Source organism: Camelus ferus, chromosome 5, assembly GCF_009834535.1.
Source record: "Camelus ferus isolate YT-003-E chromosome 5, BCGSAC_Cfer_1.0, whole genome shotgun sequence".
Taxonomy (NCBI): Eukaryota; Metazoa; Chordata; class Mammalia; order Artiodactyla; family Camelidae; genus Camelus; species Camelus ferus.
In genome coordinates this window covers 49,827,977-49,851,898 of record NC_045700.1, presented here as the reverse complement: position 1 = coordinate 49,851,898, position 23,922 = coordinate 49,827,977, and the positions used below count along the sequence as shown (strand labels likewise).

The window sequence follows — 23,922 nt, the reverse complement described above, 5'->3', positions numbered from 1 at the left end:
CGGCAGCCACCGCGGCGACTGGGCGGTGTGTGCCATGCGCCTGGAGCTTCATTTTTCTCAGCTCCCGCCCACTGCGCCCGCCAGTCCCCTGCGGTCACGCCCCGGACCGCCGGCACCTGTCAGGCAGGTGAGTTTGAGCAGTCCTGGGATTGGCCAGGCCCGGGTTGGGCTAGACCAGGAGCCAAACTGCAAGGTGTTCTAGTGCCGTGGCTGGTGCCCTCGGGTGTTGCCTGAGCCCCTGGAGTAGCTTTCGGGAGCAGAGGCTTCGGAGCAGGAGACATGAGCTGTGCTGGGGACCTGACGAGCGAACCAACGCCATCCTTTTCCCGAATGAGCTCCTACTGCTCCACCTCTGCTCCCTCTCCCTCCGTGGGCATTAAAGTAACTCAAAGCTGACTCTTGTTGCCTGTAACCATTAGAGTAAATAGAGCAAATTTTCTCATTGCCTGCTTCGTGGGTGGCACAGTGCTTACTGCTAGATCTCAAGTAAGTAATCTCCATTTTACAGATGAAAAAACTGAAGCTCAGAGACACTGCGTTGCCCAAGGGCATGCAGCTAATAAATGCTAATGCTGAGTTGCAACCTAGGTTCTTTTTCTGTTGTTACTGGCTCCTGTGCCCTTCCTTTCCCCTAATGGTGGCAAAGTTTTTCTGCTGCTATAGATAAAATTACCCAAAAACTGTTCTTAAGACTTCTCATTTATCTACAAAATGTTGGCTTCATTTCTGGAGAATGGCACTTGGTGAAATTAGGGGCATCTCAGGACAGTGCTCCATAACCGTTTTCAGTCAATCGATTAGATAGGCTTTTATAAGCCTATAGACATCAAACATAAGTAAAGTTCCTTTTTGCATAACATGCAATTTAAAAATAAGTCTTGGGAATTGTAAGAGAAAGGGTTGCCATAAGCATTCTAAGCTCAATGAACTCACCTCCTTTCTGAATAGCCACCTTCTTGCCAACACAGGCAGTGTGAAAAAACTAAGACATTTCAGGAGTTAGACTGATGCAAAATAATTACTTAATAGTTCTGAAAAAATTCAGGCAATGGTGAGGAGGACTTGATTTGCATGCCTGATCTCCAAATCTTAGATAGTTCAGTATTAAATATTCAGCCTATCTACAGAATCACTGAGTCCCATTCCTATTTAGCTGCTCCTTCTAACCACTGGCTATTTCAAATAGACTAGGAGTGAAAAAAAGGAGGCAGGAGGAGTAAATTGCTGAGTGCCCTAAGGAGAAAGGCTCCTCAAGTTTGAGAGTTCAGCAACTCTACTCTTTGAGCTTCTCACACTCTTTCTGATGTTTCTAGAACAGAATTAAAATACCAATTAGCACATTTGCTTGCAATCATGTAAAATTTGTAAGTGGAATAAATGTAGATGGCCTTGATGAAGGGTTTCATAACCCCTCTCCTTACAAGAGCAAAGCCCAAACAGAGTGCCTGGATACTTAATTCATGATACTTATTTCATGCTACCTAAGAGGAACGAATGTTTCACACAAAGCATGGTCCATTGAGATGCTTATGATTTGCACCAAAAGCAAAACCTCAGTGAATATCACATTCAGAAAGGCCATCTCCACGAACCTATTCCTCTGAGTTCTGGTATACTTGGCCCTTAATAACGTGGATTCCTGTGGAGGGCAGATCACATGCACAGAATCAAGGGGTGAACCCATGACAGAATTTAAATGGAGTAGCCGTTATTTGTGTTTATAACATCTCTTCTAATATGAGGCACAAAAAAGTGAAATAAACTCCTGAAAAAAGCACCACACTTCTTTATTGCACTGATTTTAATTACTTTCATTTCATCACATTTCATTATGAGTGATCCTTGAACAAAGGAATTCTTGCATTTTTATATATTTTTATTATGAAATACAACGGAGAAAAGTAAACCAAAGCATAAATTATCATAGATCAAATACCCATGTAACTTCCATTTAGGTTGAAAATTAGAACTTTGCCAGCGCCCCAGAAGTCCCCTTTATGTCCTCTCCCAATCATTTCACCCTCTCTACCTGCCAAAGGTAACCGCTGTCCTGAGTTTTACGATATACATTTCCTTGTTTTTTTTTAATGCTTTTAACAATAAAGTGTGCACCTCTTTACTGTTTTTTGCGTAAATATATTTAGTATGTTCTTTTGTATCTGGTTCTTAACATTATGTTTATGAAATTCATCCATGTTGTTGCATGTAGTTGCAGTACATTCATTTCCCTTGCTGTAAGTATTCCACTGAATGTGTATATCAGAGTTTATTCTACAATTAAGAGACATTTGAGTTGTTTCCAGTTTAGGACTATAGTGAATAAGATTGCTATAAACATTCTTGCATATGTCTCAAGGTGGGCATATAAATGAATTTCTGTAAAGTACCCATCTAATATTGGAATTTCTAGGTTATCAAATGTGTATATAGTTAATAGATAATGAAATGCCAAACTGTTTTCCAAAGGGATTGTACAAAATCTGTCCCAGCAACATATGAGAGTTCCCATTGCTCTGACATGTGATTGTCAGTCTATTTAGTTTTAACTATTATATACTGTTATCTTGTTATGGTTTTAATTTGTTTCCCTAATTGTTAATGAGATCAAGTGCCTTTTTTGTATGTTTGTTGGCCGTTTGTAGATCATTGTGAATGTGTAATGAAGATTGATCTCCTATATTACCTTCTAGAAGACTTATAGTTTTTCCTTTCACATTTCACTACAGTTTATCTGGAATTCCCCTTCACCTTCCCATTCTCCTTCCCCTCCTCCTTTTTTCCCTCCTCCCCCTCCTCCTCCTTCTTTTTTTGATATAAGTATCCAATTGTCTCAGCACGACTTGTTGAAAATATCTTGTTCTACATTGCCACCTTTGTCATAAATCAAGTGTCCATGCAACATTAGTCTATTTCTGACCTCTGTTTTCTATTCTATTGGCCCATTTATCTACCTTATGCCAATATCACACAGTCTTAGCTACTTTATATTCTTTTAGATCTTCTACCTACAATTATTTGTGGATAATTATAATTGATTTCTTCCTTTCCATTTGTATAGCTTGTACTTCTTTTTCTTGCTTTACCCAACTGGCTAGGACCTCCAGTACAATGTTGAAGAGACCATAGAATAGTGGCACCTTTATCTGGTTCCTGATTTCAAAGGGAAATCTTGTAAAAATAAGCTTTATCAGCAAATGATGAAAATATAAAGAACTCCTACAATAGGGGGACGATATAGCTCGAGCGGTAGAGCACATGCTTAGCATACATAAGGTCCTGGGTTCAATTCCCAGTACCTCCTCTAAAAATAAACAAATAAACCTAATTACCTCCCCCTGCCAAAAATAAATGAATTAGAGAAAAAGTAAAAAGAACTCCTACAATAGAAGTTAGCAGTGGTTTTAAATGGTGGGAAAGCATTGAATTGTGCTTAGCTGTCTGCTCCAGTAAAGGGCACTGAGTTAGCTTAAGCGAAGATATTTAATGTGAAAGTGGCTACAGGTGGTTCCATGTTCTTTTGCAATACCATTCTATTGCAGGATGTCACAATCACCCTGTATAGGATAGGGAGGAGCTGAATTAAATAGCCAAATTACTGGGATAGAGTTGAATGTACTTTATGTTCTCTTGCTATTCTGCTACTAACATACTACGCAACCTAAAATTTTTTGTTTCTTGATCTCTTCGTATTTTAAGTAAGAATAATTTCTGGCCTGCCTACCTCTCAGATTAATCATAAAATTATAAATTGCCAAGATTTTGGAAACCAAAGTCAAAAGTCACTTTAAAATAATTATTTTCTTTGAAACATATAAAATCAAGAGTTGCTGTTTATCAATTAACACTCTAAACCAACAAACTTTTAACATTTTAAGTTTTTAGGTAAATTTAAACTCTTTGATCTCTAAGATTTCTTTATAAGCTTAAAAATTGAGACCCCCTCCTTAAAGAGCTTTTATGTTTTTTTATGTCTGTGTTATCTACCTACCTACCTACCTATATGATACTAGAAATTAAATTGAGAAATATTTAAATATTTCTTTATCAATTTATTTTTAAATAATAATGATAAGCCAATATATAAGTCAAATATTTTTATTAAAAATAACTATTTTCCAGGAAAAAACGAGAAAAATGACATTCCTTTACATTTTTTGCAAATCTATTTAATGTCTTGCTTAATAGAAGACAGCTGGACTCTCAGATCAGCTTCTGAATTCAGTCTGTTGAGATATCAGATGCCATGTAACTACTGGAAAACTCCATTTTACACTCATGAGAGAATGAGAGTGAAAAAGACAGATAATGTCTTAGTCTTATTATGAAAATAGTTTTGACCTTACTGACCCCTGAAAGGGTTTGAAGGACCCAGCAAGGGTTTCCAGACCACATCTTGTGAACTGCTACTCTAAAGTATTTTTATAGATGTCTGCTAAAACATTTGCTAGGTAAGTTCTAGACAACTGAATGCTAAAAGTAGTTAATGCTCTTGACATAAACTATAAGATGCCACTATTGATAAAGCTGTCAATAATATTTAAGGCATAATTTCATATTTTGATACATTCTATATGAAACATATATATTTAAATTTCATATGATCACATTCTGAAAGTGTTTCCTACACTTTAAAATCAAATTTCCACATCTAATTTATGTATGAACAGAAACATACTTCTTATAAGTGGGGTAACTGAATTTAGTGTGTCTTTTGTGCCACATGTAATTTAAGCTATTTTGTAAAATCAGGTTCATTCCCATGTTAGTCTTACGAAGTTATTTTTATCACTGCATGTGGATCAGTGGTAAATAGTTAAAAGGATGTCCTAGGCCAGTTGTTCCAAGGTGACCTTTTTTTTTAATGCTGTGGAGATGATAGCTTGGAAATTGTTTATTCACAAATCCTAGCATTTGGCCTTTTCATACCTCCAGGTTTCTTAGCCCTCCTCATCAGGCCATTTATGTGTTCTGGCCAACAGCGATGAAGCACCCAGGAGCAAGTGATATTCTCAAAGGCAAGTCTTTTCTGTCCCAATTCAGGTATGATGGGAATTGTTTTTTCCCATTGATCAAAATATTCTTTGGGGGTAAGGAGATGAAGAATCTTTCAGTGCACTAAGACTCCTCCAGAGCCCCAGAGAGAGCCAGATTTGAGGATATTGTAGCACAAGTCAGTGGTCTCCGGGGGCCCATACTCAGCTCTGGCTAAAATCCGTCTTTGGATCCTTCAGGGCGGTAGACGCTTTTGGAATACCTACTCCATACTAAGGAAGTAAGTTGCCTGCTAACATTCCAAAGTGACCCTCAGCACTCTCTCTATATATTCACATTTCCCATTATTTTCTTTTCTGAAAGGGGAAGCTAACTTCTGAAAGGGGACCCCACTGACTTGGGTTATATTGTAAGAAAGCTACTGTTGTTATATTTAGGGTACACACACGTTCCTAATGGTCATCCCATCCTTAATCTTTTACAGTCAAAGAAGTTTTGTCTCTAGTCTCGCTGAACCACTACCCCAACAATCACTCTCCTTGCTGAGGAGGTATGAAAGCTATTTTGAATTAGATGTTTAAATGACCTATTAACCACCCATGCAATGTTTCCACTGTTGTCCTACATCTACTGTTTAAAGTAGCAATATCTGGTTTTACAATCTACTTTTTAAAATGTTGACATAAAAATGTTGACATATACCTTTCAAGCAAAGATATATGGTGGCTTCTTCGTGCTCTTCTTACTTTTTTTTCCCTTATTTTTTAACACTGCCGCCGTCCTATTTTTTTCTTTCTTTTAAACCTATCTTTTTTCTCTTCTGCTTTTTCAACTTGAGTCAATATAATGCAGGACTAGAAAAAGATGAGAAAAGAAAGTATTCAGGGTCAGTAAAATGAACAATAAAATCGATCCATGAGCCAAGAGACAAAGTCATGGAAAGACAGCCAAGGCTAATGCCAGGAGGTCCCCCTAAGAGAAGACAAAGCAGGAAACACTCCCCCAAAACAGAACCACTGACAGCCAGACTGCAAGGCAAGGAGCTGAGGGTGGTCATTAGGAAGACAGCTAAGTCTGCTAAAGGGGGTCCTTTTTAAAATATGCTCTTTAAGGATATTGTCTGACCCTCTGAATATAGTCCTCAAAATATATCCTTGATCCAGCTTACTTTGAGCTTGTGTACAAAATAATAGTGTGTTTGAAGTATTAGGTAATTTTTCATTTCTGTTTTGAAGGCATTCAAATATCAGGTACTATAAGCACATTCATTCCTTATTTCTTTAAAAAAAATGCCAAAGCTACTGCATCAAAAATGATATTCTGATTTGCCTGAATGTGGTAGGAGCAGGGCAGAGTTGAAATTCACACCACTGGAATTTTAATTATAGTCAGTTCTAACACTACTTTTATGATAAGCCCTTGTCTATAAGCAGCTTTTAAACCCATCCATTTAATCACAGTTTAGGTCAGAAGCAGAGGTTGCCTGTGTAGAGTAGGGTCATAGGATGAGCCCCCAGAGAGCAGGCAGGAGGCTGGTAGAGGGGTGAACATCAAGAAGCCTCCTCCAGGGAAGCAGTGCACCAGCTGGAAAAACATGACACCAGATGCAGTAATAATCCTGGAGAGATCTAGGCCTCACAGCAACCAGGGGTTCTACAGAAGGGAGGGGAAGATATTTGAGTGAGCGAGCCACTTTGGTGCCAGTTCTGGGTGGTACTTGTAAAACACTAGGAGTCAGGAAAATCAGCCTTCAGTGGCTACACACTGACCTGCCCTTTTGTGCCTTAGCTACAAGTACATTTGTAGTCACACGAAGCACCATCCCAAGTTCTAACTACAACTTTCTAGGACTCCAACAGTGAGGGAGTGTGTTTTATAACTAATCTACAGATTTTCCAGCTCTCCAGCAAATCTTAAGATGTCAGAGAAAAAATTGCAGAACCCCAGGATTCAGTATAGGAAAACAAAATCACCACACAAAAAAATGTGTGAATATTTAATTTTACCTTAGAAGAAATCATACAATATAGGATGATGACCAGTTATGCAACTTACCTAGAATAAAAACTTATTTCTGCTAAATCCCATTTTCCTTTGAACCAATCTGTGAGAGCAACAGCCTCCTTCCCATCTTTGAAATGAGATTATTAAAATTACCTTGTCTTATGGAATAATAAGATGTTTTGGATTTGCATACAAATAGCCCAGTGCAGGTGTCGAGCAGGGGAGGCAGCAAGAGGTTTGGAGAACAGATCAAACAAAATTGGCCATGTTTAAATCTGGGTAATGGCTACATAATGGTTCATATACTCTCTACTTTTGTATATGTTTCAAATTTTCCGTTAAAAAAACATTAAGAATTATATTTGAATTTTTAATTTTGTCTTTTTTATTACTATTTCTAAAACAATCAATGCAGATTGCAGAAAATCTAGACAGGACAATAAAATGTGAAGAAGGAGAAAATATTTTAGCATGCATGACCTTTCCCAACATTCAAATATCAAATACGATAATAATGTCACCCCATAAATTACTGATCCTAGTAGCCTCAACTAGTTAGTCCTTAACTTTAACGCCATGATTTCTCCAGTATTGACTGGAACTGATATTATCCACATTTGTGAAAGTAAGAGATGATAAAGGCAGCTATAAAACACATTGTGCCAACTAACTAGCCAGCAGTTATAATAATTGCAGGGTCAGGGCCACAGGTGAACCAATATGAGTGAATAGATATCTTAGAGCAATGTGTTTATCCTTCATAATTTGAATGAACTCTTTTCAGGGAATCTAGGCATCATCAGGTCAGTTACTGTCTACAGTAGCTTTCTAAAACACCTTGAAAAAGCACTGGTAAGCAATGAACTGCCTTCTGCAGAAACAGCAAGAGAGGTCATTTCTTCAACCTAACACAAAGCCAGTATTTCATATTCCAATAAGTTGTATATTGGTTATCCGTTGCTGGCTAACAACTCACGCCAAAGTTTAGCAGCTTAAAACAGTAAACATTTATCATCTCACACCATTTCTGAAAGTCAAGAATCCAGGAGTGGCTTACATAGGTGGTTCTAGCTTAGGATCTTGTAAGAAGCATCAGTCAAGTTGAGCAGAGCTGCAGTCATCAGTAAGGCTTAACTGGAGCTCGAGAGCCACTTCCAAGTTTACTCAAAGGTTATCAGCCACCCTCAGTTCCTTACCACAGGTTCTTTTCATAGGCTGCCTGAGTGTCTTCATGACATGGCAGCTAGTTTCCCAGAGAGTAAGTGATCAAAGAGAGTGAGAAAAAGAAAGAAGAGAACACCAAATGAGAGAGTGCCTAAGACTGAAGCCACAGTCCTATATAATCTAGTCCTTGAAGTAACACACCATCATTTCTGCCTTATTCTCTTGGTCACACAGACCAACCCTAGTACATCGTGAGAGGGGAAACAGAAAGATGTGAATGCCAGGAGGCAGGGATCATTGGGGACCATTTTGGAGGCTAGCTACTGCCTGGAGGCTAGGAGAAAAGAAATAACTCTTAAATATCAGAGATAAGATATCTGAAAATGGATTTGCAAGGGTTATCTTTAAGTGTAGTTGGACACCAGTCCATCTGGGATGGTTGTGTTACTAAGATAAAGAGGGAGCCAAACAATAACTTCCAGTCATTTAAAATTTTCAAAATACCTTAATGCTGTAACTCTCCATGTATAAAAAAAGAGTACCCCATCAAGCAGTCAATCTAGGGGATCGCTAATTTTCTCTACCTTCGGAGCTGAAGAGAACAGTACTGGCAATTTCTGTTAAATTCTGTTTTATGCTCACTGCTCCCAAATGGGGTTATGCATGCCTCTGCCAAAGTTCAGTTCCTGGTTTCTAGTTGCATTGCTGGTAGACTTCAGTCAGACTTGGCACAAATGTTCTAGCCTGGCTTTTGTTGTTGTTGTTGATTTTCAGTCTTAGTCATCCCAACCAAAGAATCATGGTAGAAGAGTAGGAAAATACAGCACATGGTTTTTGCCTTTAACTTAAAATCTCAGCAAAAGAAGAAACCTTGAAACCTAGAGACCTTGAAAAAAACAGAAACTTTATAAACTGATAGTCCCTAGCTGTCTTTAGGCTTCAGTTTATATATACCAAATTAAAAGTTATACTTCAGTCTCTTTCTCTGTTTTCATCTCTAAATCCACACTTATGTGTTGATTTCTAGCACTGGTAGTTTTGAAAAATAGTAGTTTTAGGGTTTCCTACCATAGTTTCATAATGCAAATCATCATTGCATGTAATTCGACCCAATAACTTAATAATAATTGACATGGGTAAACAATTGAAGTAGTAGATAAATTCCACAGTCCATCCAGAGTCATGTTTTTTTCAACTATGATTTTGATCAAATTATAATAAGGCATATGATCTATTGGCAAATAGATACCTTCTCATCAAAAATAGAGACTAATAACAAAAAGCAGCCCTATAATTGGTAAACTGTGCAAACTAAAGAGTTATTTAGATATAGTAGAAGGGAAAGGGAAACATGAGTGACATTTTCACTTTAATAATCGCCATCATGGAAGAAATAGGCTTTATAATAATTTTACTCATTGTTAAAAGTGAAATTTAATCATTTTTACAATCTGTTGAGTAATAAATTAACTCTAATGAAAAGAGTTTGATGCATATAATCATTAACTCTAACGGTCACTATTAATCATTATCTCCTCCCAGCCCAACAGTACTTTCAGTACCCTACAATTCTGAGGTGCAGATTCCTTTTTGAGTCCTCTCTTGATGTTATCAGAACATGTGGAATTATATTGTCAGGTATTTTCTACTTGTCAAAATAATTCATTGATATCTCTTCAAAGGAGATTTTTTGGTATCACTGTAAAGAATAAAGCACCTATACTACATCCCCCCAAATTAAAATAAAATCTCTTATTCTTTAACAGAGAATTAAATGGCTTAGGATGAAGAGGTTCTCCTTTCTGGTTCATTCTCTATGAGTTATTATGTTTATACAGCCAAATTATGTGGGTTTTCTTTTTAGGTTCACTTTAAGAGACACTTTCTCCTCAGGAAAAAGAGTGTTATTGATCACAGCCCTACATCTGACTCCTTTCTTATATGTTTATTTTTGAGGAACTCCTACAGACTGGCTTGGCCTCAACCATAGATAGAAGTTTATTCTGTATGATTTGAGCGTGTGTGTGTGTGTGTGAAGTAAGGAGCCACAGAAGTAGTGTAGGAAATAAATCATGTTTTATACAAACATGCAAGAGAACCCTCAAATACTCTGGATAATATCTTACCAAAGAGTAAATGATTAATGTCAGATTCTTTCCTAAGAGCAAATTTTGATAGTCCAGGAATAGAGTTACCACTAGAACACAAGGCACCAGAAAGGGGGTTAGGAGAGGTCAGGCAGAATATACCTATATCCAAGATTAATTATTTGTCCTTCTATCCAAGTTCTGCCTCTGGGCAGACCTCCCACAATGACTTCCAAATATTTGGAATTTTTTAAATTTTCCTTTGGAATTAAAATGAATATATGCAGGTATTCCTTCATCTTATGACTTCAAAACTATTGTCAACTCAGTAAAACTCTTTTCCTTATTTTTCCACTTAAAAAACTAATTTTGCAATTACTCTCATATTTCAGGGAATTGTCCCTGATATCTAGGCAAGACTTCTTGAGGCTAAATTACCTCAGAGAAACATGAAGCATGGTCTTCATTTTATAGTGAAAGATGAGAGAAAAATAAATAAGAAATGAGGTGCAATCTAAAATGGATACAAAGTTTAACAGAAAAGCGTTCTTCAATTATACATATTAAAGAGAGAGAGAGGAAAATTACACCTGTACTGCCAATCAGGGAAGGAAAAGTGATTACAATTGACCATGCAAAGATAATTGTTTTCCTTCTTTTAATAGCTTCTGGGTTGTGGTTATCCCCATATTTTATAAAATAATTTGTGATACAATAGTTGGTCTTGATGAAGTTGAGTAGAAAGTCAAACATTGGATCAGGGATGGAAATGGGTGGTGTATATTTTTAGTTACTGAATATATTTAGTATGAGGACCTGAATTGGGTATACCTCATTGTACTAGAGAGAGAGAAACCGCCTGCTTTTAAAGAAATAACTCAAAATTGTGAATCAAGAGACCTGGATTGACGTTCTGGCTGTGCTACTTAAAAACTATATACCCTAGGCAAACTTTCGTTCAGTATTCCTAAGTACATGTTGTCATTTGTCATTCTATTTTATACCTTGGAAGATAAACAAAACCTCCCCCAAAAAAGCAAAAGGCTAAATGGAGTACCTAATGCTAAAAAGAAGGGGAAGGACAGCCCCAATTTAGTTTAGTTTTCATATACATACAAATACTTAAACAAATAAATAAAATAATATTAGTAATCCTTCAGGAAAGTACCAGTCCCTGCTTAGAAAGCAATTAATATGGTTTCTTAGAAATGACATTAAATAAGTTTATTTATGACATAATAACAGACTGTCCACATACGGAAAAAATAACGAGTAATTCTGCTTCAAGCCACAGTTCAAATGCTTACAAATATTTAATATGATTGGAGAGAAATTAATAAAGTTTTCACTCTTTCACATTCCCTTTCTCAGTTTATGACTAATAATTGCTCATTGGTTTAGGCAAAACTTTTGGTTTTAGCCTTAAGCTGAAGTGTTGGGGTATCTAGAGTGATAAATGGGAGATTAAACATAAAATATTTTTTAAAGTTGAAGTTTCAGTACAATTATAAAGTATGTACACACACACACACACACACACACACACACACACCCAAAAAAAGTGTAATGTAATAGGAAGAACTGTTTACATTAAGGGTCAGGATTCTTACATTCTACCCTAAGACTAGTTAAATGACCAGATGCCAGTTTGGTAGCTGTACATCTGGTTCCAGTGCTCTACCAAGAGTTGGTCTAACCCAAATAGCAATTGGGCATTTTCCAGAGACCTGCGGAATATCCTGCAATTTTCCCTTGGAGCAAAAAAAAAAAAAAGAAGAATGTGGATTGCAGGAAAATCTGCTACTTTGGAAATTTAGCTAGTTTAAGGTTCCCCAATGTAAATTCCGTAGGATGCTAGTTCTTCTGAGCACAGGTCATGTTTCTGTAGTTCTGCTGTCATAAATTTGGAAAACACTTCCCACTATAACTCTGCTCCCTTGATGTCACATTACTTGTTAGCTTATTAAAGGTTCTGAAAATTCTTTGTAACAGTGTATTCACCCACGGAATGCTTTTCTCCTAACACCTATTTATATCCCTTGGGATACACTGACTTAAATTATAAGGTCCTACAGAGCAAGTCCTTAAGATATGAATAATCAAGACCAGCACCCAAAGGACGGTGATCATTGATCAGTCATCCTGTGAATGGTGGGCCAAAGTTGTCAGTCCAAAAATTTAAATTCTTAATGTCCTGGATGACAGTCATGAGAGCATATTTTTAATATTTGAAGATGATACTAAAGCTAAATCTATGTAATCAAATCCTTTTTCAGCCAGCTGGGCAGAGTTGAGCCTTTTAAATAGACCTAGAAAGTTTATTGCACCCACAAACACATGTACACATATAAATTCAATGTTTTTAAAAATATTTTTATTGAAGTATAGTTGACTTACAATGTTACATTATGTTCAGGTGTGCAGCAAAGTGATAGTGTATATATGTTAACCCCTAATTCCTAATTTATCCTCCCGCCTTTTTCCCCTTTGGTAACCATACCATGTTAGCCACATACCATGTGTCTAAATTCAAAGGTTTTTTTTATACATGGAAGCCTTAATTGAGATGGGTGAGCAAAGTTTTGAGCTTGCTAATTCCCTGGGTGAAAGAACAAGAATTCAAGATAATATTGAAATATGTGACAAATGGTAAAGTAGAAGAAAAAAGGAGTCTAGTATTTCTTAGGATGAAGGGAGAGGTACAGATTTAGAAAAACGTTGTAAAAAGGAAAGGAAGGGATTTAACAATGTCTCAGCACACAGAAAGAATCATGATGCTTCCAAATGCATTCCTATGTTTCTTATCTGGGAGGATGATGCTTGCTGTGATAGGACAGTTGTATATGGTGAAGGATGAGAACATTAGCAGCTCTGTCTTTGATATTCAACTTGAATTAGCAGCAGCATTATAGATAGAATGGGGCTCAGATAAAGTATCATGTTTGTATAAAATGGACAGATTATTTCCTATGCTAAATTCCATGAATTCTCTTCATTATCCTCTTTCAGCTTTTTTATCCAGAAAAAGAAAAAGAAAAAGAATCATCTTTGTGTATTTATCCATTTGTTTAAAAAGTGACCTTAAAAAGTGGCATGTTCTGGGTGGGTGTAAGCATCCTGGGGGTGTTCTACAAATGGTGATGAAGAAGCTTAAATGGAGAGCACGAAGTCAGACAGAAAGCTAATAAGGTCGAATTGAGGATTCATTTTAACGCCTAAGTTTCCAGCAAAAGCAACTCTCACATCCATCACTTTTAAACTGTGTCTGGTTTTTAAAGCATATTGATTTTGTTTCCTTAAGGTAACTTACTCAAGTAGTTCTGTTAAGTGTTAACTTGCAATACCAGCAAGTCTCATTGTCCTGAATTATTGTGGAAATACCAAATATTTTGAAGACATGTACAGTTAAAGACATGTTTTGCTCTATCACCTCTCCCTTGGCTGGGGAAAAAGGGGACTTGGTATAGAACAGCAGGATTAATGGATCACAAAATGAATTACTACTCACTCATGTGAAATCATGAACTTCTCATTACTGTTTTCATGGTTTGTCATGCATAACATTTTTAGCAAGCCTGGACTGAAATGTATGCAAGTTATCAGTCATTATTCTCTGCAAGCCTTCTCAAGTCCATGATGTCAACTCACTTGTTGGATATATTCCTTAAATTTCCAATCAAAGTGTCTGTATGGTCTATAACTTACATAGTAATTAGTTTTACAGTCTTCTCAATATATTCTGGAATTGTAACTTCCAAGAGCTTGTATTGGCTGCACCTATAATAACTAATTTCTTCAAATTTTCTGGTGCTGCCACTGTTCTCCCAGTCTCTAATAGAAACCCGAAAGTTCTCCCTGACTTGTCTCCCGTTCTTCCACTTCTGTTCCAACAATCACCAAGTTACACCAGAAAAGGATACACCTTTTCTTCACTATTCCTACAACCATTGCCTATGCCAGGCTGCATCTCACTCCTGGCCAATCTAGCTTTCCCCAGGCTCCCGCTTTTGAATTACTCTTACATATATTCCTGCCAGAATAATCTTACTAAAGTACCGTTTACAATACCCTGTGGTAAATCTGACTACTCCAGAGCTCAGTAACATCAGAGTACTCATAGCACTTGTTGTCCAGCCCCTACAGCTTAATGCTCAGGTATTCCCAGGTTGTTTCATTGAGGGAAGAGTGTGTCTCATGTTTATTTCAGCTGCAATAGCCTCTAACACAAGACTTGTTCAAAACCAACTCTCAGGGTCAGGTACCACCCAGTTAGTACTACTTTAAATGTACAATAGAGTATTCTGTGCTTATGCTAGGAAGAGGCAGGTTACCATTCCTTCCTGTATTCATTCACTCATCAGACATTTTCAAGCACACTCTGTATGCCAGACACTGCGCAATGGATACAAGAGATGTAAGCCTTGCCTTGAAGGAGCTTGTGGGAGAATCAGACAAGTCCAGTGTGGTGAGAACTAGAATAGAAGCATATGTATGTAGCACCCAGAAACACAACTAAATCAGACTGGAAATAGTAAGGAAATTCTCCATGAAAAAAAGAAAACAAAATTCTATGGTCAAATAAATGTGGGATTCCCTGGACACTGTCACTTCCTCTCCCAAAGAGCTGATCCATAAAGCCATACTCTGTGCCAGGCATTAAGTGGCTTACTTACTTACAGTAACCATTTAGGATAGCACTAACATTATTCCAGTTTTACATATGAAGAAATTGCAGTACGGAGAGAGAGTAAGTATCTTGTCATATAGTAGAGTAAGGATGCAAAGTCAAAGTTAAAAAAAAAAAGTACCAAAAAAAAGGTAAAAAACAAATGTCTTGCCTACTGAATACCTTCTAGGAAGGAAGTTCTTCCTTAAGTGTTGTTAATTTTTCAGAATTAAGTAGAAGTCATGACTACTTCCTGAGAGTGAGCCAGGGTGGTGGCAAGGTAACGGAGCTGAGGAACGGAGTTCTCCCAATTGGAATAGCTGCGAAGAAGAATGGGAAGGAGAGTTAACTGGGGACATGTTTGCAAGCATAGCTAAAGTTGAGGAGCATGCTTTAGTAGCAACTTCAATTCCTGTGGTTTGTGACACGCCACCCCACCCCAACCTGCTGTGCCAGGACAGGGAAAAGACAGGTTAAGACTTGCAGGCTCTTTAAGAAGAGAGGCACACATCCTCAGAAGTGACCACCAGTAGCTTCAAGGTGGTTTCTCTCCTATAGGTCTAAGCAAAGAGCTGCCAGGGTACAGAGAGTGATTTACTCTGATTGAGGGAACTGGAGAAATCGAAAGGTGCAGGGGAAATTTAAACTAGGTCCTGTGGTGTAAAATTGAGCAAATTTCAAACCTAGTCTGTTAAGAAATGAATTGAAGGAGTACAAAAAGAAGAGCAAGCTTGGGGAAAAACTGTAAGGTCAGTTTTCAGGGATGTTGATTTTGAGATGCCTTCAGTTTTACCACATGGAAATGTTCGGACTTGGAAGTTATCACCGAAAGATAATAGTTCAAGATTTCACACACGAAGTTGCTGGCTCACAGAGAGAGTGAAAAGACCTCACAAAGCTATCTCAGCTTCCTCCCAAATAAGGGCAGAAAGATAATATGGCCACCTGATGTGTGATCAGAGTAACATGATGGTACCACCAATCACCAGATTAGAGTTCTCTGGCAATGAGACCAAGATGGAAGAAGAAGGAAAACCCTGGCTACTTGTAGGACATGGAGTGGGTAGAGTCACTGATGGGGCCCTTTAAAGTGAATAGAAGATTGCATAAAGGTTATATGAAAGATTTAAGATTATGCAGAGGGAGGTGGCACTTGGAACAATTGCACAAACACAGTTCACTTCTTTCACAAGCTTGCCTAGATCCAGCTTTGCAAGAGATTATGCAAAAATATTCTGGGTTCAACAGCAAGATCAAGATGACTGAGCAAAGACCAGAGGCACCAATGCTATCTTGTAACTTTTTCCTGACCTCCTCTGCTATGGTTGTTATACTTCACGTACAATGCTCTCCCAGTCTCACTGACATTGCCTCACAAATCCCTCTTGGCCCTAAAAGTCTATTTTAAATGTAAAGAAACCCAAAAGTAACAAATTTGTAAAAGAAAATTATTTTACCAGAGACGAGGGGAAAGAAATGCATCAAATATTTATTGGAAGATTCAAATTTTCCATATTTCCTCTGTTGGAAGAAACTCAGAGTTTAACTTTTGTGAGATTTCCTAGATTTTTGTTGGTGGTGGTGGTGGTAGATCCAGAAAAACACCTTAAAACATACCCAGGCTGACTCATAGAGAAACAAAAGTCATTCCTTCTCTCTCTCTCTATCTCTCTCGCATATCATTAGTAGTTTCTGAAGTTTGTTTTTAATTTATTTCTATTTCTCATGTACAAAATCCTAGGATTATACGCCTCCTCTTTATGTGTTATGAAAGAAGGTTTAGGTATAATATTAAGGAACTTAGTAATATTTTACCTGCCAAGTGAAGTAAAAAGTCTACCCCTAGGATTAATAGATTACACTTTCTTGTTGCCTTGAATTATGTGGGTAATTGAGGGAGTTTTTTCCTTAAAAAAAAAAACAAAAAACTGTCTGTCTGTCTGCCTATCTATCTGTCTATCTATCTATCTATCTATCTATCTATGGAAATCAATAGATTGGTGAGAATGAAGCAAGGCTTCCCTTTACAGAGAGCTAAGGCACTTGACAAAAAATAAAAAGGGGACTGAGCTGGTTTCAGCTGCAAGACCAGCAGTCATTTCAGACAACAGTCTTCCCTTTCAGCTGAAAATCTGGAAAATGAAGTGGAATAAATGTGTCCTCTTTGACTGTCCTAAATATCTGCAGGATAATTAATGTGGCCCTCACCTTGCTTCACAGGAGCCCGCTACACCACTCTATTAAAATGAAGGCAAAATCCTTTCAAACAGTAGAAGTAAGGGGAGAAGGAGGATTATATACATACATATGTATATGTATGTATAATGATCAAAAAAGATCATACATATATATACTGATCTTTTCTGATTGTAAAGTAATTCATGAGAAAAGAATTTAATAAAAAGTTTAATATTAATGTTCATTGTAGAAAAACTGGCACATATCAAAAAAGATAAGGAAGAAAATAAAAAATAGTTTCTAATTCCACAGCCAGAAAGATGTGCTGCTAATATTTTGCAGCATTTCTTCCTAAAATTCTTTTTTTTAAATTCTAGACTAGCTTTGCTTAGTACAAAAAAATACTATCATTTGATGCTTTCAGTGCTGGTGGACAACAAATGAATAAAAAACACAAAAATAAAAGAGAAACAGTAATTGCACCCAGTTGAACTGTGGGAAGCTGTACCAGCCTCGAGAACTAAGCATTCAAAGAAAGAAGGCAGTTATGAGAAATCAGCAGTATGCAGTGGAAAGATTCTGTCCTAGTACTGTCTGACTGTTGCCTCACTCCATGACCTTGGAAAATCATTTTCCTTCTCTAGCCTTCATTTTCTTCATCTTTAAAATAGGGGCATGCAGCTCAGCAGTTCCACAAACATAAGATATTTTGCCCTGTACTGCAGATCAGAGATGGAAGGTGGAAAAGATCTAGCCTAATCTAGTGGGTTTTGCAACTTTAAAATGAAATTCAGGTTATAGCCCTGAGATGACCCCTGAAATTTAAAAGGAGATAATTTGCTAATTCTTAGTTTAGTGGAGTAGACAAAATGCTACCCAAAGTTCCTCAGGCTGTGAAATTCTGTAATATAGCGTCACTAAAAGTCAAGTGCATCTTTAAGATACCACCCTAAACCAATACTGACCATTGTCATGCTGAGGCCAATCAGTAAATTTATTGAGGGTCTAGAAGAACCCTGCTTTTTGAAATGGAAACTCAAACTTAATAGTCTGTCAATTCAGTTGTCATTACATATTCCCTAACTACCACAGGCCAAGCTTTCACAAAACAGGGCGGTAAAAATCTATCCTTACTCAAACGTTTCTCCTTCTGATCCTTCTCTCCTCAACCAGTTCCACCTTAATCTAGGAATTCAGTGACTTTGAATTTTCTCTTCCATTTCCTATGAAAACGTATTGGAAGGTGGTAGATGTGAGTCATTTATAGCTTACTGTGTTTTTCTCAAGGATATTTGTACTAAATTTTTATATGTAGTTGTTTAATAAGATGTTTTTCTCCCTGATGAAGGGATTTCATATATCAATGAGTAGATGGAGAAGGTATATTTTGAAGTAAGACAAAAAGACCTTCTTCGGCTCCCTAAATTCATTCCAAATATGGGGGGTCTTTGTCCAAGAGTCTTTAAAATTTGGGAACAAGGTGGATTATGTCTTTAATGTGGGTCATTCCTCAGACTTCACTAATAAGGAATATTCCTTCTTCCCCTACCCCTCATTGAAACTACATTTAAACATAGTTTTAACTTTTTAACAACCTAACAGAAAGACCACCCCAATTTCTACAAGCCATAAAAGACATGTCACATCAAAGAATCATTTCAAGAGGTAGAAGGAAGATTGTTTGCTTTTTTTTTTTTCCTGTTTTTGTACGTTTTGCTTTTGTGAAGCCAAAAGAATTTAGGGAGAGTGTCTCAAGTTAAATGAATTAGTAATTGATGTATTTACAAATAAATGATTCTTTTAAATTGGTGCTGTCCAACAGAACTTCTGTGATGATGGAAATGCTCTATAACTGCACTACCACTAGCCCCATGTGGTTATTGAACACTTGAAATATGGCACTTGAAATTCAGAAACTGAATTCTTAATTTTTATTTAATTTTCATTAATTTAAATTTAAATAGCCTTGTGGCTAATGGATATCATTTTAGGCAACACAACTCTAACTGATTCTTTGTGGAAAGAAGAAAGTTGATTGGGTGCCAACTACCCTATTCTGAACCTGACAAGGGAACTTCATCCAAGTAAGGTGACTATGTCTTTAGAGTTTCAAGTCTGTTGTAATTATATTAGTGCCATGGCAAAGGCATTCGTTATGGACAGACCAGAAAATCTACAGAACTGCCATGGAAACCCTATTGGAGAAACACAGGACAAACTAGTATATTACTCTTTTACTATACTCAGGTAGACCTGAGCCTGTCCCTCAACATGATCCAAGTAACATCAACTTAATGCTTTTTATGTTTCCTTAAATTTGTGTCTACAGGGAGTTTTTCATTTTTCTATGCCAACCCTTATTCAGGATATCTTGCAAAGACCTCCTATGTCCAAGGATTCCCTGAAATCACAATTTTTTCTGCCTAATGGAATTAGGAGACTATGACTATTGTCTGTTGTTCTTAAGCAAGACCTTCGAGGCCCTTTGAAGAAGTAGCTTGAATATCCTTTATAAGGAAGAAGACTTACATAGTGTCTAAAGACCCTTCCTTCTCCTAGAAGAAATAAAAGCAAGAATAAACAAATGGGACCTAGTGAAACTTACAAGCTTCTGCACAGCAAAGGAAACCAGAAGTAAAACAAGAAGAAAACCTACAGAATGGGAGAAAATTTTTGCAAGTGAAACCGACAAAGGCTTGATCTCCAGAATGTATAAGCAGCTCATACGACTCAATAAGAAAAAAATAAACAACCCAATCCAAAAATGGGCAGAAGACCTAAACAAGCAATTCTCCAAGGAAGACATACAAATGATCAATAGGCACATGAAAAAATGCTCAGTATCACTAATTATCAGAGAAATGCAAATCAAAACTACAATGAGGTATCACCTCACACCAGTCAGAATGGCCGTCATTCAAAAATCCACAAATGACAAATGCTGGAGAGGCTGTGGAGAAAGGGGAACCCTCCTACACTGCTGGTGGGAATGCAGTTTGGTGCAGCCACTATGGAAAACAGTGTGGAGATTCCTCAAAAGACTAGGAATAGACTTACCATATGACCCAGGAATCCCACTCCTGGGCTTGTATCCAGAAGGAAATCTACTTCAGGATGACACCTGCACCCCAATGTTCATAGCAGCACTATTTACAATAGCCAAAACATGGAAACAGCCTAAATGTCCATCAACAGGTGACTGGATAAAGAAGAGGTGGTATATTTATACAATGGAATACTACTCAGCCATAAAAACCGACAACATAATGCCATTTGCAGCAATATGGATGCTCCTGGAGAATGTCATTCTAAGAGAAGTAAGCCAGAAAGAGAAAGAAAAATACCATATGAGATCGCTCATATGTGGAATCTAAAAAACAAAAACAAAAACAAACAAACAAAAACAAAGCGTAAATACAGGACAGAAATAGACTCACAGACAGAGAATACAGACTTGTGGTTACCAGGGGGGTGGAGGGTGGGAAGGGATAGACTGGGATTTCAATATTGTAGAATAGATAAACAAGACTACACTGTATAGCACAGGGAAATATACACAAAATGTTATGATAACTCACAGAGAAAAAAATGTGCCAATGAGTGTGTATATGTCCATGAATGACTGAAAAATTGTGCTGAACACTGGAATTTGACACAACATTGTAAAATGATTATAAATCAATAAAAAATGTTTAAAAAAATCACGATCTGACTCTGAAGTGTTTCAAATAAACTATTTCAAATATCAACAGTAAAAAAAAAAACCCTTTGTTAAAATTTTATTCATAATTATGTTTCTATCTGAGGGCTCTTTGTCAAAAACTCTTCTTTGAGACTATGCTTGCTGACTCCTCTGATATGACTTTCTATTAAAAAAAAAAAAAAAAAGAAAGGAAAAGCTTACCCGTCAGTGTTTCAAATAAATTAAGATTATGATAAGGTGTTACCACTGGCCCTTAATTTCTATCCTGATTAAAACATTAAGGAAGTCCAAACATTGCCCTCACCCCTTTTTGGAAAGTTAAGCTTGCCAGGGCCTCAGTTACCTGTGATCTATAGCTCAAAGCCCAGTGAGCCCCACTAGCCAAAGGCCACTGTTTGCAAGAGCAGATACACATGGAGATCCTGGCCAGCCTCACCACCCCTGTGCTCATTGCCACATGGAGAGAATAGACTTTATTAGAAGTTGTAAAATTATATTTATTTCTTGGTTTTAAAAAAATAATAACTTTTTCCTGAGCTATGAAAGGCTGAGGAAGGGACCTGGAAAGGAGGCCCGAGGCTTAGCCATGCTGGGTAAAGGCCCTAGGAGGCTGAGGTTGAAGAAACTTAGTCTAAACCAAGTCCTTGACAAGGCTGCTGGGTTTCCTGTGTTGTGAAGAAAGTTTCCGGGAAACTGAGGACTTCAGTGAGGAGAGAATAGTTGTTTTAGACAATGGCAGCTGCTGGTATGAATAAAAACAGATGACAGGCATCCCTTAGTAGTCAGAAGCCCAGAGAGAGGAACCCACACTTGGATCCTGTTTCAGTTTAAGACCAAAATGTAGCAGAGAAGGCTCCCTAATTGCCTTCAGTAATTGGCTTGCTTTCTTTTCTTTCCCCACCCAAATCTATTTAAGGTTTTGGGCCTTACTTTCTATACAACGTTAGACTAAAAATTACACAGAGCCCATGTTAAGTAATCCCCTTCCTTTAAAACTTGGGGAACAGAGACAGAGACTTGTCAAGGGTTAACTAGTTATTACCAGAACTTACTTCACGTGCCACAAAGCTCCTGTTTCTACAGCAATAACCAACCCGGCCCCTCTGTGTTCTCTATTTCCTTCTCCTTTCCATAATGAAGTGATAGGAGTTGTAAAGGAGTATAAAGCAAACTAACCTCTGACTTCCCTTATGCGAAAGCTGTTTGCTGATTCATTCTTTACTGAGAATAACTGCAACCCAAAGACTGTGCACCAGGAAGGAGACAGAGATCACAGGCTGATAATCTCAGAAGAATGGACAGACCCTCCGGAGTTCCTCCTGAAGATTCATTGAGGTTAAGAGGAATATAGCACCCTATAAAACGCCCTGATTGTTATCACCTTTTCTATAAAACCTCAAGACTCAACCCCATGAAGGGCTCACAGCCTTTAAGGCAGTCGCCTGCTATGACTCCCTTTGCTGGCAAAGCAATTAAGCTGTTGTTTTCTTTCTTTCTTTCTTTCTTTTTTTTTTTAACATTTTTTATTGATTTATAATCATTTTACAATGTTGTGTCAAATTCCAGTGTTCACAATTTTTCAGTCATTCATGGACATATACACACTCATTGGCACATTTTTTTCTCTGTGAGTTATCATAACATTTTGTGTATATTTCCCTGTGCTATACAGTGTAGTCTTGTTTATCTATTCTACAATATTGAAATCCCAGTCTATCCCTTCCCACCCTCCACCCCCAAGCTGTTCTTTTCTATACTCCCCAAACTCTGCCTCTGATTCTCAGTTCGGCTGTTGGGGTATAGAGGCCAGTTTTTCGGCAACAGTTGGAGACTCTAAATTGTGCTGAGGATATATGGCCCTCAGGATCTTGGGACAGCCTGTCTTACACTTTGTTATTCTTCAACAAATACTTACTGAGTGACCGCAAGGCTGAAGCCCTAGTTCTAGCTGTTGTTCCAGCAGATGAGAGCCTCAGGCTCGGCTGCAGCTAACATTCACTCTGAAGAGTGTTTTTATCTACATCTGAAACAGGAAGGCCTGGGGAACTTATATCAGTATATTTTTCTGACTCAGTACAGTTAACCAATATTTACTCATCTTCCTTTTCTTACTAGCTCTTTAGAGGTTTCCTCTTTCCCCTTATAGCTGCCTAGCCTCCTTGCCTCTTATCTCTGTTTAAAGTTGAGCACAAGTTTCCAGGAAGGGAGTGAGAAAGCCTAGGGTGTGACCCCACAAGCCAAATCTTGCACTGTTTCTGTATATGGGGATTAGGAAAAGAATGCTGGCTTGAAGTTCTGGTCTGACTTTTGGCCTGGTTTGGGAGTGTGATGATTCTGGCATGAAGGAAAAGAGAGTATAACTAGAAATAGCAGAGAATTGTTAATATAAAATCTAGTCCCTGCTTACAGAAATAATCTGATCCCTCTCACTGCTGTGGAATACACACACACACACACACACACACACACACACACACACACACACACACACACACACACACTCACTCTCTCTCTCTCTCTCTCTCTCTCTCTCTCTTCAGCCTGTTTCCTTCTCCCCCTAACCTGTCTTCTGGACTCTCTCCAGCCCCACTTCCCCACCCTAGTCCAAGTCACCCTCATTTCTTTGCCTGGACTCCCGGCAGGCCTCTAGCCTGCTGACCAGCCTTTCCACATCTTTATTTGTCTCATTTTAATCCTTTTTCCATTCTGCACTCAGAATGACCCTTCAAAAATATGTTGCTTCCCGGTGCACAAGGGTAATGACCCAAATCATAATGAGGCCTACAAGGCCATGCACAAAGAGGCTTTCACCCCTCCTTAGGCTTCTCCCTCTTTGTGGGGCACCCACATTGGTGCTACCACCAGCCTTGTTTCCTTTGCCTTCAGCACTCACCTCAGCCCCTCTACCCCTATTTCTGCTTTAGAGCTCGGCTCCAGTATCATTTCTTCAAGGCTGACTTCTCTAACACACCAGACTAAGCCAGGGCCCCCGCCAGAATTTCCCCTAGCGTCTCACATTTCTTCCCACTGCTTATTGCAGTTGCAATTTTATAATTAGGTGTTGTTTAAAGACTGTCTCCCTAGTCAGAATATAAATTTAGTAAAGTCAGAGACCATGGCCGTCTTGT

At 37.9% G+C, this 23,922-nt stretch overlaps 1 long non-coding RNA gene across 1 annotated transcript; it reads left to right on the top strand.

Moving 5' to 3' along the window:
- Positions 1-12: 12 nt before the first annotated feature.
- LOC116663679 lies at positions 13-19,761 on the top strand. The gene is made up of 4 exons (XR_004319958.1): positions 13-127; positions 4,933-5,040; positions 5,477-5,542; positions 18,914-19,761. It is a non-coding gene; the product is annotated as an uncharacterized LOC116663679 (long non-coding RNA).
- Positions 19,762-23,922: the final 4,161 nt, after the last annotated feature.